Source organism: Alexandromys fortis, unplaced genomic scaffold, assembly GCF_014885135.2.
Source record: "Alexandromys fortis isolate MF-2015 unplaced genomic scaffold, M_Fortis_MF-2015_v1.1 scaffold_213, whole genome shotgun sequence".
NCBI lineage: Eukaryota > Metazoa > Chordata > Mammalia > Rodentia > Cricetidae > Alexandromys > Alexandromys fortis.
In genome coordinates, this window is record NW_026068093.1 from 1,308,446 (window position 1) to 1,320,812 (window position 12,367).

The 12,367-nt window shown below is 38.6% G+C and overlaps 1 protein-coding gene and 1 non-coding gene across 5 annotated transcripts in view; both read left to right on the top strand.

Annotated features, from left to right (window-relative positions):
• Dis3l2 (DIS3 like 3'-5' exoribonuclease 2) overlaps positions 1-12,367 on the top strand; it is a 346,237-nt gene that overhangs the window by 96,187 nt on the left and 237,683 nt on the right. The gene's annotated exons all lie outside the window — the stretch shown is intronic.
• Positions 4,237-4,338, top strand: LOC126489116 (U6 spliceosomal RNA). The gene has a single exon (XR_007588855.1). It is a non-coding gene; the product is annotated as a U6 spliceosomal RNA (small nuclear RNA).

Here is a 12,367-nt window from a genome sequence, read left to right on the forward strand (position 1 = left end):
ATCCCATTTTTTGCCCGGCAATCTTGTCTACTTCCCATAATCAGGAGGATAGCTATATGTTTTTCTTTGGGATCACCTTCTTATTTAGCTTCTTAAGGAGATCAAATTATAGACTCACTGACCTTTATTTATCTCTAGAAACCAATTATGAGTGAGTACTCCTAGAATCAAATGTAAATGAAAACACAAGTTGTTAGAGACTTTGGTATATTTCCAAGGTATTTCTGAAAGGAAAGTTTATAGCTATCTGTGCTTATATTAAAAATCAGAGAAAACTTAAATAAATTACTTAATGATAAACCTTAAGGTCTTAGAAAAATAAGTACAAGCCAAGCCCCAAATTAGTATGTGGAAAGAAATAAAGATCAGGGTTAAAATGAATGAAATGGAGAGTAAAATACAAAAGATCAATGGAACAAGGAGGTGGCTCTTTGAAGAGAGAAACAGGATTGACAGACTGTTAGCCAAAGTAAACGAAAGAAAGAGAAGGCCCAAATTAATGAAATTAGAGCTGAAAGGGGGGACATTAAAGTGGTAGCATGGAAATTCAGAATATTATTAGATAATATTTTGGGAACTCAGCAGTCCAATAAACTGGAAAATATAGAAGGAATGGGCAAATTCTTAAGACATATGACCTACTAAAATTGTATCTCGAGGATGTAAGCAACATTACCTCATCTACAATGAGCAGTGAGACTGAAACAGTTCTGAAGAATCTCTAAGAAAAACCCACAACTAGAAGGACTCTCCGCTAGACTCCTAAATCTTAGGGATGAACTAACACCCAAACTCCTCAAACCAGTCTATAAAACAGAAGGAAGGAATGCATCTGGATTCAGTGTGCAGTGCCAGTGTTATCCTGATATCGACGCTGGATAAGGACATTGCTTCTATGAAGAGACACCATGACCATGGCAATTCTTATAAAGGAAAAATATTTAATTGGGTGGCTTACATTTTCAGAGGTTTAGTCCATTATCATCATGATGCAACATGACCGCATACAGGCATGTATGCTGAAGAAGGAACTGAGAGTCCTACATCTTGACCTGCAGGCTGCAGGAAGTGGTCTGAGATACTGGGCATGGCTTGAGCATATATGAGACCTTAAAGCCCATCCCCACAATGACACCCTTTCTCCAACAAAGTCATACCTAGTCTAACAAAATCACACCTCCTATGAGCTTTTGGGAGCCAATTACATTCAAATCCCCATAGACATATTAAGAAAAAAGCTAGGCTGGTATCTTTGATGGTCATAAATACAAAAATTCTCAGTGAAATACTTGTCAAATTAAGGGAACAACACTTTGAAAGGATCATATACCACAATCAGTTTTTATGGCAGGAATGAAAATATAGTTCAACATATACAAATCAGTGAATGTAATGCAGCATGTGAGAAGATGCATAAAGGTCATGAATTACATGACTACTTCAGTAAGTACAGGAGAAGCCTTTGGAAAAGCTTAAAACCCCTTCACGATAAATTATTATAGAAACTGTATCCTGAAGGATCATATCTCAATGTAATAAAGTCTGCATATGACAAGCTTATTATCATCATTATATTCAGTGGTAGAACTTGAAAGTATTTCTTCTAAAATGAGGAATGAGAAGGGGATTTCCACTCTTTTCTCTTTTATTTAATATAGTGCTTAATTTCTTAGAGAATGAGACTAAAGGGATGCAAATAGGAAAAAAGCATTTGTCAGTATAGTCTAAACACTCTGGCAAGGAGATTCTTAGGTCTGATAAGCCCTTTCAGAAGAGTTACAGGATACAAAATCAACTTAGGAAAGTTGATTAGCTTTTCTATATAACCAACAATGAATATGCTGAGAAAGAAATCAGGAAAACATTTCTACTCACAGTGTTCTCAAAACAAAAACCCTAACTAGGAATAAACTTAACCAAAGAGGTGAAAGACTTCTAAAATAAATTTGATTTAAATACCAAGGAAAGAAATTGCAAACAATAGAAAATGGAAAGACCTCCCACATTCATGGATTAGCAGAATTAATATTGTTAAAGTAATCCTTTTTACCTAAAGTGGTGCATAGAGTCTATGCCATCCACACTCATATTCCTATAGCATTCTTCATAGGAATAGTAAAAGAATCCTAAAATTCACACAGAACATAAAACACCCTGAATACCCAAACAGTTCTTAGAAAAGGAGCTATGCTAGAGGCATCACAAAATGTGACTTGAAATTATTCTACAAGGCTACAGTAACTAAATTAATATGGTAGACATACATGTCTATATAGACAGACCATGGAATTGAACAACTTTCCTATTCTTTAAAAAACTTGAGACTTTCATACACAAATATATATCATTCATACTTCCTCTCCTTCTGACTCCTGTACTCTCTCATCTCTCTCTTATTCATGAACTTTCTGAATTGTTACTGTCATCCCCTGACACCCTATTGAGAGTCCAGTTAAAATGGCCCATATGTAAATGTATTTAGAGCTGATTACTTAGAACTGAATAACCTATAAAAGGATTTGTCTCTAGAGAAAAAGGATTCTTCTCAAATTAGGTATTGATTGTCTGTAGCTCTTCATCTAGGGGTGAGGCCTTGTGAAGTTTTACCTAGTCCATTTTGCCATGATGACTGGTGTGGTTAGTGTGTAGGTCTTGCGCAGGTAACCATATTGTTAAGGTTTAATGAGTATAGCATTCCTGTCATGTCTAGAAGATACCATCTTGAAGCAGGTGACCCAGTCTTCTGACTCTTAAAAATTAAAAAAAAAATGCTTTAAAAATTGTGTGGTGTGTGTGCGTGTGTTTGCGTGCATGTGAGTACAGTGAGCCCATGGAGGCCAGAAGAGGGCTTTGGATCCCCTGGCACTGGAGCTATAGGTGTGTCTTAGGGTTTCTATTACTGTGATAAAACACCATAACCAAAGCGATTTGAAGAGAAAAGGGTTTATTTCATCTTACAGCTTGTAGTGCATCATCCAGGAAGTCAGGACAGGAACCTGGAGGTAGGAACTGATGCAGAGGTAACGGAGGAGTGTTGCTTACTGACTTGTTCAGTTCACTTTCTCATACACCCCAGGACCACTTGCCCAGGGACAGCACTACCCACAGTGGAATGGTCCCTTAGCATATCTATCAAGAAAATGGCCTACAGACTTTTCTATAGGCCAGCCTTATGGAGGCATTTTCTCAGTCGTGATGTCTTTTCAGATGACCCCAGCTTTTTTCAGGTTGATAAGAACTCAACAAGAACAAGATGAAGTTGTGGACCTCCTGATGTGTCTGTGTTAGGAACCAAATTTGGATCCTCTGTAAGAGCAGTATCTGCTCTGAACTGCTGAGTTATCTCTCTAGCCTCTTTACTGATGTTCCCTGAGCTTTAGTTATAGGGTGTGTTATAGAAGTACCAGTTGGGCTTGGCACCCCATAGTCGCTTACTGTATGCATTTGGACCTCCAGTGTCTCTCAGTAGTAGCCTCTGTTGCAAAAAAGAAGCATCTATGAGTAGTGAGAGCTACATTTATCTATGAGTGGAAGCATAAGTAGAGAAATGACAATAATAAGTTATCTTCTAGGGTCAATGATCTCTCTATGAGCCATGAGTTTTTGGCTAGGTTTACAGGACCAGGCACGACTTTCCTCTTGCCTTGCTTTAGTCCAATTAGACAGTTGTTAGTGCCACCGTTGTACCATTTGGGGCATCTTGCTGGGCTGGCTGTTGTGGTTTACAGGCTTTACACGGGTGGGAACATCCATCAATTTACTCCACTGGCAGCTTTCATAGCACTTTCTGATACTAGGAGAGCTTGCTTGCAGGGAGGAGGTTTCCTGGTCAGTGCGAGCTTGATTCCTTCAAGTCCCGTGTCCGAGGTTTATGGTGTTTTCAACAACAGGGTCTTAGTATCAAGTTCTGGGGAGCAACCAAGGACAATTAACCATCTTATTCTTGAGAAAGATGCTGCAAATATACATTAAAGACATCCTTCTTAATAAGTGGTGCTGGAAAAACAGGATATCCACGTGTAGACAACCAAAGCTAGATCCTTATCTCTCAACCTGCACAAAAGTCAATTCAAAATGGTCGAATGTCTCTAATGTAGGATCTGAAAATTTGAAACTATTAGAGAGTAATACAAGGGAATGAACATATGAGCAGAGGCAATGAATTCATAAACAGGCTCAAAAATTTTAATAGTGGCAAGAATTAACAAAATTTCATTAAATGAAAAATCTGTGTGTACTCACTTTGTCATCTCTGTATTCTAAAATTAGAACAATCCAGAGATTAGCATGGCCCCAGCATAAGGATGACATGTGATTTTTGATGTATACTATGTTTTTAAATAACCAGCTCCAGAGTTGACTTCTGACCTCTACATGTGTAAGCACATCCACACATCATGCACACGCACAGAACATACACACAATTATAAATAAAACTTTAAAGCTGTTCATAGCAGAGGGGACAATTACCAAAGTAAAGAAACATTCTATGATGCAAAGGATTTTTCCTTTTTGCCAAGTGTTCATTTGAAAGAGGAATAATGTCCAGACTACATAAAGAATTTTTTTTTAAAAGAACAAGTAATCTATTCAATAATTTGACAAGCGACTGTAATAGACAGTTCCCAAAAGAGGAAGATAATGACCAACAAATGGAGTGAAAATTCGTTATTAATCTGATAAATGAAAGTCAAGATTATGTTGATATTCTATGTTGTTTTAGTAAAAATGTTATGGCCATTATCAGGTAATGAAACAACAGGAGAGGATTCAGGAGTAAAATAATTTCAAATTAGGCCAGTTACTATAGAAACCAGTTAAGAATGTTCCTGAAAGAAACTAAGGAGAACTGTGGTGTGATGCAACTATAGCATTCCCTGAGTATATACATAAAGGCATCTAAGCCGGGCGGTGGTGGCGCACGCCTTTAATCCCAGCACTCGGGAGGCAGAGGCAGGCGGATCTCTGTGAGTTCAAGACCAGCCTGGTCTACAAGAGCTAGTTCCAGGACAGGCTCCAAAACCTCAGAGAAACCCTGTCTCGAAAAACCAAAAAAAAAAAAAAAAAAGGCATCTAAGTCAGCTTTCTATAGAGATAGATACTAGTACATCCATGGTTATTGTAGCACCTATCATAATAGCCAAGTTGTGGCATCAGTCTTGGTGTCCATTAAGAGATGAATACAAAAGGAAATGTATATATGGAGAGTGGACAAAGCCCCGAGTGAGTGAAGTCCTCAGTGAATGTGTGTTGTTGACATGGGTATGGCCATGACAAGGACCCCAAAGTCCCAGACCCATGGTACAATGACAAAATCTCCCCCAACCCTCCAGGGTGAGACTCAGAGGGGAATGGCAAGGCCTTCCTCAGTGGACTGAGTGTGAATGTTGTTAGTGCATGTGGAAAACGACCACCATAACTTTCTCCTCTCAGATGTTTACAGCCTGCTCCCTTACAGAGACTGCTTGTACAGTCCCATAAATCCTGCTTCCTTGTTTATCTGTATGTAAATAACCCCATTTCCTTGCTCAGCTGTGTGGTGGTATGAATGAGAATGGCCTTCATAAGCTTGTGTATTTGAATGTTTGGTTCCCAGTTGATGAAACTGAGAAGCATTAGGATGTATAGCCTTGTTGGAGGAAGTCTGTCCCTGGGTTTGGGCTTTGAGGTTTCAAAAACCTCACACACATCCAGTTAACTCTCTCTGCCTCCTGTTTGTGGGTTAAGATATGAACTCTCAGCTACTGCTCTAGTGCTAGCTTGCCTGCTTGCCTGCTTGCCGGCTTCCATGTTCCTCACCATGATGACCATGGACTCTGTGCTGGCTATTCTGATTGTCAACTTGGCAACATCTGGAACTAACAAGCAACCAGGCTGGGTACACATGTGAAGAATTTTTTTTTTTATTTAAGTCATTTGAAGTGGGAAAACCCACTTTTAATCCAGATATTCTGATGTGGGAAGATCCAGCTTTAATCTGGGCCACACCTTCTGCTGGCAGCCTATTAAAGAACATGGAAGACAGAAGCTTGCTTTCATTTCCTGCTTGTTCTCTCTCTTGCTGGCAAGTCCACCCCTTCACTGGCATTAGAGTCTCTTTCTGTGGGATTCCAGTGTATAGTGAAGACTAGCTGAGCCATCCAGCCTCTTGGATTGAACAACTACTGGATTCTTGGACCTTCTGTTGGTAAACAGTCATTATTATACTAGTTAGACCACAGTCTGTAAGGCATTCTAATAAATCCCCTTTAGATATACATATGTATATCCATATACATGCATTCACACACACACACACACACACACACACACACACACACACACGTCCCATTCTTTCAGTTCTGTTCCTCTAGATAACCCTGACCTAATACAGATTCTGATCCCTTGTAACCAACCATAAGTCCCAAATTAAATGCTTTCTTTTATTAGTTGCCTTGGTCATGGTGTTTTGTCACAGCAATAGGAAGGTAGATAAGACAAGTTGTATGCAATTATTCCCGCCTCTCTGTTCAATTCTATTTAATAAACATGCTGATCTTCATTGGGTAGGGATGGGGCTGCAATTTTCCCAGCTCTGAACCCAGACCACCTGACCCCAACTTTCTGTCTATGTGCCATCTATCTGTCTTTTTTCATTTCTTCACTGCTCCAGTAAGGTCCTGTGAAGACATGCATGGATGTAGCATGTAGATATACATTCTTTTTTCGAGACAGGTCCTCTCTGTATGTTCTGACTGTCCTGGAATTCTCTATGTAGACCAGGCTGACCTCAGATTCACAGAGATTTGCCTGCCTATGCCTCCTGAGTTCTGGGATTAAAGGTGTGTGTTACTATGCCCAACTCAGTGTTAGGTATATATACATAATGGAAGGGACTTGGAGGTACTTGTATTACAGGAAATAAGTGAGACATGGAAAGACAAATACTAAACGTTTTCTCTCACATTCAGAATCTAGACACAAACACACACATGTCAAGGCAGAGCTATTTGGGAAGACTAAGGGGACCAATATATGGGGGAGCAAGAGTGGGTAACAAGGGGCAAATGTGATTAAAGTATATTATATACATATATCAATATATCATAATGAATCTTATTATTTTATACAATTAATATAAGCCAATAAAAGGTTTTTTTTTTGTATGCCAGAATTGTTTAGGAGGTATTACATACAGCTCTCGTTATTTTTTCCTATTTGATAAGACCCTCTTACTATCACAGCTGAGAGTGTACAGGGATATTCAGAGTGTGATGCGGCCTTTAGAGATGCTCTGGGATAAAGATGGATTCCACTAGGGTAATGTAAAGCACTGGTTCCTGCCCTGTCAAATAAACCTTGTGTGATTGCAGCAAGGACAGTCTCTCGTGAGTTACTGGGGGGTCGTGTTATCCTAAGACTTGATTGAGAGTCTTCCAACACCGGGGGTCTTTCAGCAGGATGGAGACAGTATCTAGGCAGGTATCTGGATCTTCTACTGATTTGCAGTTTAATATTGTCTAAAGTATTTAAGGTCTTAATTATTCAAGTATAAGATAGGGATATCTTGTTGAGTAAGACCTTACTTTACAACATATGTATATACCACACTTGTAACTTACAGAAAGTTTCAAACAATCTTTTGATATTATGGGCATTTAAAATAGGCAGTGAGCTTCTAAGTCATCTATCTTGCTGCAGGTCCTTCTTGTAGGGTTGAAGGTTTTCCTCTGAGCTCTTTCATACTTTGGGGAGAGACCTGCTGGGGCAGAGTCACTTTGCAAGTAGGATGTGTGGTAATTTTGGTATTATATTGGCCCAACAGAAATTGGCAAGAGGTTTTTTTTTTTGGGGATTGGAAGTGAGTGTTGAAAATGGTAGCAACAGTTATGTATTATATTTGCACAATGGTTTTATCTGTATTCGGGTGTGGAGATTGGTAAATTCTTATTAAATTTATTAGATAAGTATCATTTGGATTTTATGACATTTATCAAGATTTATTTATTCAACAAATAGGTATTGCATACCTACTTTGTACTTGGTGTTATTATAAGTGGTGGGTATATAGAAATGATCAAATAAGGGAAAATTAGTCATAGAGCTTGTGTTTCATTGGGGAGGATATAATGACATTGAATAAGACAGTCTTGTGGCATTCTCAATAAGTGGTAAGTGCTAAAGAGGCAGAAAAATATGAGGAATGTGAATTTGGGGATGAGAGTGGAAATTCTTCATAATGTGGGTCAAGAAGGTAACGGAGTAGTAACAACTACAGGATGTGAGGGACTCCTTTTGGAGATCTTGGGAAACTTTTGGTGCATCCATAGTGTGTCAAGGAATAGCAAAGAGGCTAAGAGAGAGAGTTAGTGTGTGAGGATGAACGATAAGTGGGATGGAGTGAGAGTAACATATTAGTCAGGGCCTTTGCATCATTGTTAAGATTTGGCCTCTGTCTCTGACTGGTATGAAGGCTTAGAAGGGTTATGAAGGGGAATTGATGCAATGTTACTTGTATTTACTAGGCTTATTCTGACACTTGAGTTGGGAGTAGATTTAAAATGAGCAGGAAGACTTTTTTTTAATGATAGAGACTGAGAGATGGCAGAGACTGAGTAAGATTGGCATCATTGAACTTAGAACTGACAGGATTCTGGGATGGGTTGAGAGGAATGTATAGGGGCAATGGGTGGTGGGTGGGAGACGTCAAACAACTGAGTGATTAATTAATGATGACAAGGGTTTGAGGCCTGAACAGCAGAAGAATGGATGGAGATAGTTAGTTATGTTTCTGGTAACTAGATAAAAGGTCCATGTGATGATCCATCATTTTATACTATGTATGTCCTCAGGAATATCCATAAATATGTGTTTTAGATGATAGATCCATAGTTGTATTTTATAGTGAAAGAGACTTGTTGCCTTGTGGAAATAAATACCAATTGCTTTTCTTGGCTCCAAGGTATTTCCTGAATCATATATTACTCTTCATCCCAAATATGTCATTAAGAGATTTGGAAGTGTGTTAAAACGTGTGGTAACTGAGTACTGTCACTTTAGCCCAGTCAGTGTAGCAAAGAAAGAAGAGCAGCTCCTAGATGGACTTGTTGACGTGCATTAAAGCCAAGCAGAGGCTCACGTGCAGTTTGAGAGGGAATTGTCTCCTGGGCACAGAGCCTTCAGCTGACACTGACCCAGTGGCCCTGGTTACTGCACATATATGGATAGAGGTGTGGTGCATGAGAGTCCTTTAGAAAAGCTGTATTGATAGCATTCCTCTGCTCAAGGGAATGTCATAGTGTCTGCCTCTTTTTCCTCTTCCTCTTCCCTGCCCTCTGGAATTGAATTATCATGAAATACACTTGCTCTTTTTATAAAATTTAAACCATTACACTTTTCAAAAGATGACCCTTGTATCCATAGAAGGGTTTTTCTGTATTAATAAACAGAGCTGTTAAATGTTTTGTCTGGAGTTTGAGTAAGCCAGCATAATGGAAATGTTACCTGGTATCTTTACTTAGGATTCCATTTGAATTTTTTTGGTTACAGGGAATTTTTCTGTTTGCTCCTCAGTCTTGAAATACAGCATATTAATTTTAAGAGGAAGGGAAGAAAAACCTAACACACACCAGTTTTGAAGTGACCAGTTCCTCCTCTTAATCCTGGTGAGTTTCACTTGCTGTTTGCAGTTGATATAATTTACTTTCTCAATGGAGATAATTCCTCCCATTTTTGAGTGATAGAAAGGTATTCTACAACTCTGAAAAGGACAGAAAATGCCCTGTAAGCTGCTCCCAATGTAGACTTTCTCTTCTTTGTCTGTACATTTGTGAGTTTCTATGCCAAGACTTGTTTTCAAATTGGGAAACAATGGATTTTTCTATTTACATTTGAGACTCTATTGGAAATCATAGTTTTAATATAAACACGAAGGCCTGATTTATTTTAGGAACTAATGGATATATTTTAATGTTTTTCAATTTTATTTCCTCACATTTATAAATATTTGCCTCACAGTGGTATGTTTTTTCCATTTTGGTGAAGTACCTGTTGATTATTTTCCTCATGTGTCCTGTCATTGAGGGCTTGGCAGGGTCACGGTGTAGCATCATGCCAACATGCATTTTAATTTTGTGTCTCTAATTATGTGGTAGCTCTTTCATTCCTGCTCTTTTTTGATAATTTTTAACATAGTTAATTCAAGTCTTATTCAAGAGTCAACTGAGCATGTTTTATGTGCAACCATTGTGGGAAACTCTGTGAGATGCAATAATGAGTATGACTTAATTTACTATCTTGCGGAAGAGTGAAATGTACAAATACCTGGGATGTAGCCTGATCAAGAACACTTTCAGTGAAGGAATGACAGAGACTAGCAGTGGCCAGAAGAAGGCCAAAGGACATTTCACAGAGAGGGAGGTTAGCAGAAGAGCATATGACAAAGAACTGTGTTTTGAATTTTGATTGTTTGCACACAAACAGGGTGGGCAAATGCTTCACACAGTCAGTGTGAGTAACAACAGTTAAGTGTATGAAGTTGATTCTAAATCTGTTTGTCTTTAACTCAGATAGGAGATGTCTCTAGGAGGTCTGGGACCAAGCATGCTGGCTGGATTTAGAACCCTAACCCTGAGTTCATGTCACAGTCCTTGACACTATGGGGTGGACATATCTGAATCTTTACTCTTTAGTGAAATGGTGTGGCCAAGATTGGTCTCCCCGTATCACCCATTGTGTGGATTAGGTCAGCTAATGTATGAAAAAGCACAGGGAAGATTTGTCAGTTTGTGTGTTTACTATAATCCCTATATTCACAATTATATGTATATTCACTCTCTATACTTCTCTTATTGGATTCTTTATTGAGTTGTGCCATAGCACTGTTTTCTGCTTCTCTTTTCAGCTGACAGTTAGCCTGGGGCACCACTGCTAACTGCCAGACTGTGGTAGATGATCACAAATCTAGATCCCAGTGCTCCAGTCCCTAGACCTCCATTTCCAGCTGCTCCTGGATGCTCCTTCACATCTTGGACTTCTCCAGGCCTTAAGACAAAGCATGTCTCCCTTTACTGAACTGTTCCTAGATTTTGGTTTCTGTTACCTGAATTCACTATGAATGGCAGTTAATTTTGATCCTTCTTTTCCTTTCTTCCTACAGGAAATTAAGTTCATTGTTGAGTTTATTATTAAGATAATGATGAAAACATTCATTTACTCAAGCCTTTCAAATTCCAGGCACCTCAGAACAATCAGTTCTTACAGTTTTATGATTATTGAATAGTTTTGTCCCCATTTTAAAGATGACAGACCAAGATTCAAAGAGTGAAATTTTCAGAAATAGCTCTTCTGGGAGGTAGCAGAGCTTCAGCCAGCTCTGGGGAGTATGCAGTTCTGCCAGCTTCAGACCTTACAGAGTAGACTTAGTTCTCCCTGCATTACAGACCAACAGAACAAACTCAGTAAAAGGAACCCTGCTCTTCTCACTGTTGTCTCTGTCTTCTCTCACTCTTACTCTCAATTCCTAAAGCAGTTTGTGACTTCTTGGTTTTAGGAATCATGATTATCATTTCCCGAATTGAAGTGACAGTAACAAAATAGTGATTCTTTCATGTCATCTGAATTTAACTGAAGCAGTTCTTCAATGAGGAACTTTGCTTCATGAGCTGTTTGATTATGCTGATTTGTAGGTTATATAGGAAAGGATATATATTTAAGCTTAAATGCTTACAGTCCACCAACGCTCATCAGAGAACCCTTTTATGATAATTTCAAGTCCTTTAGACAAGATTCTCATATCTTTTAGTAGTTTCCTTGTTGTTCCAGTAAGACAGAATGTTCAAGATTTATCTTGTCTATGTCCTAGTCAGAACCTGAAATACCCATTGTCTCCAGGGAGGCCTGTATCTTGCCTCTAACCACTATGCAATATGGACAGTTTCAAGATTTCATAGGTTTTTATATCTTGAGAGCTCATAAAGATCTGTAACCCACTATGCCTTTTGGTCTATTCTTTCTTTTTTAATTGATTTTTGTTATGTGTGTATGTGTGTGTGTGAGTATGGGCTCACTCACCACAGTGTGCATATGGAGGTGAAAGGATAGCTTTTGAAAACTGGTTCTGTCCTTCCCCAGTGGGATCAGAGACTTATCCTCTGAGTCATCTCATTAGCCCTTGTTTCATTCATATGTGTCTTAGATTAGTGACTAAAATGAAAAAAACTTTAAAATACTTATGTTCTAGTTGCCCAGTTTTTAGTGACTTGATATATTTATGAAATCCCATTACAACATTATTTGCTTCTGTAGTTCAAAAGTGAATGTAATACCTAAAATAGTAATATTCTCTCTCTCTCTCTCTCTCTCTCTCTCTCTCTCTCTCTCTCTCTGT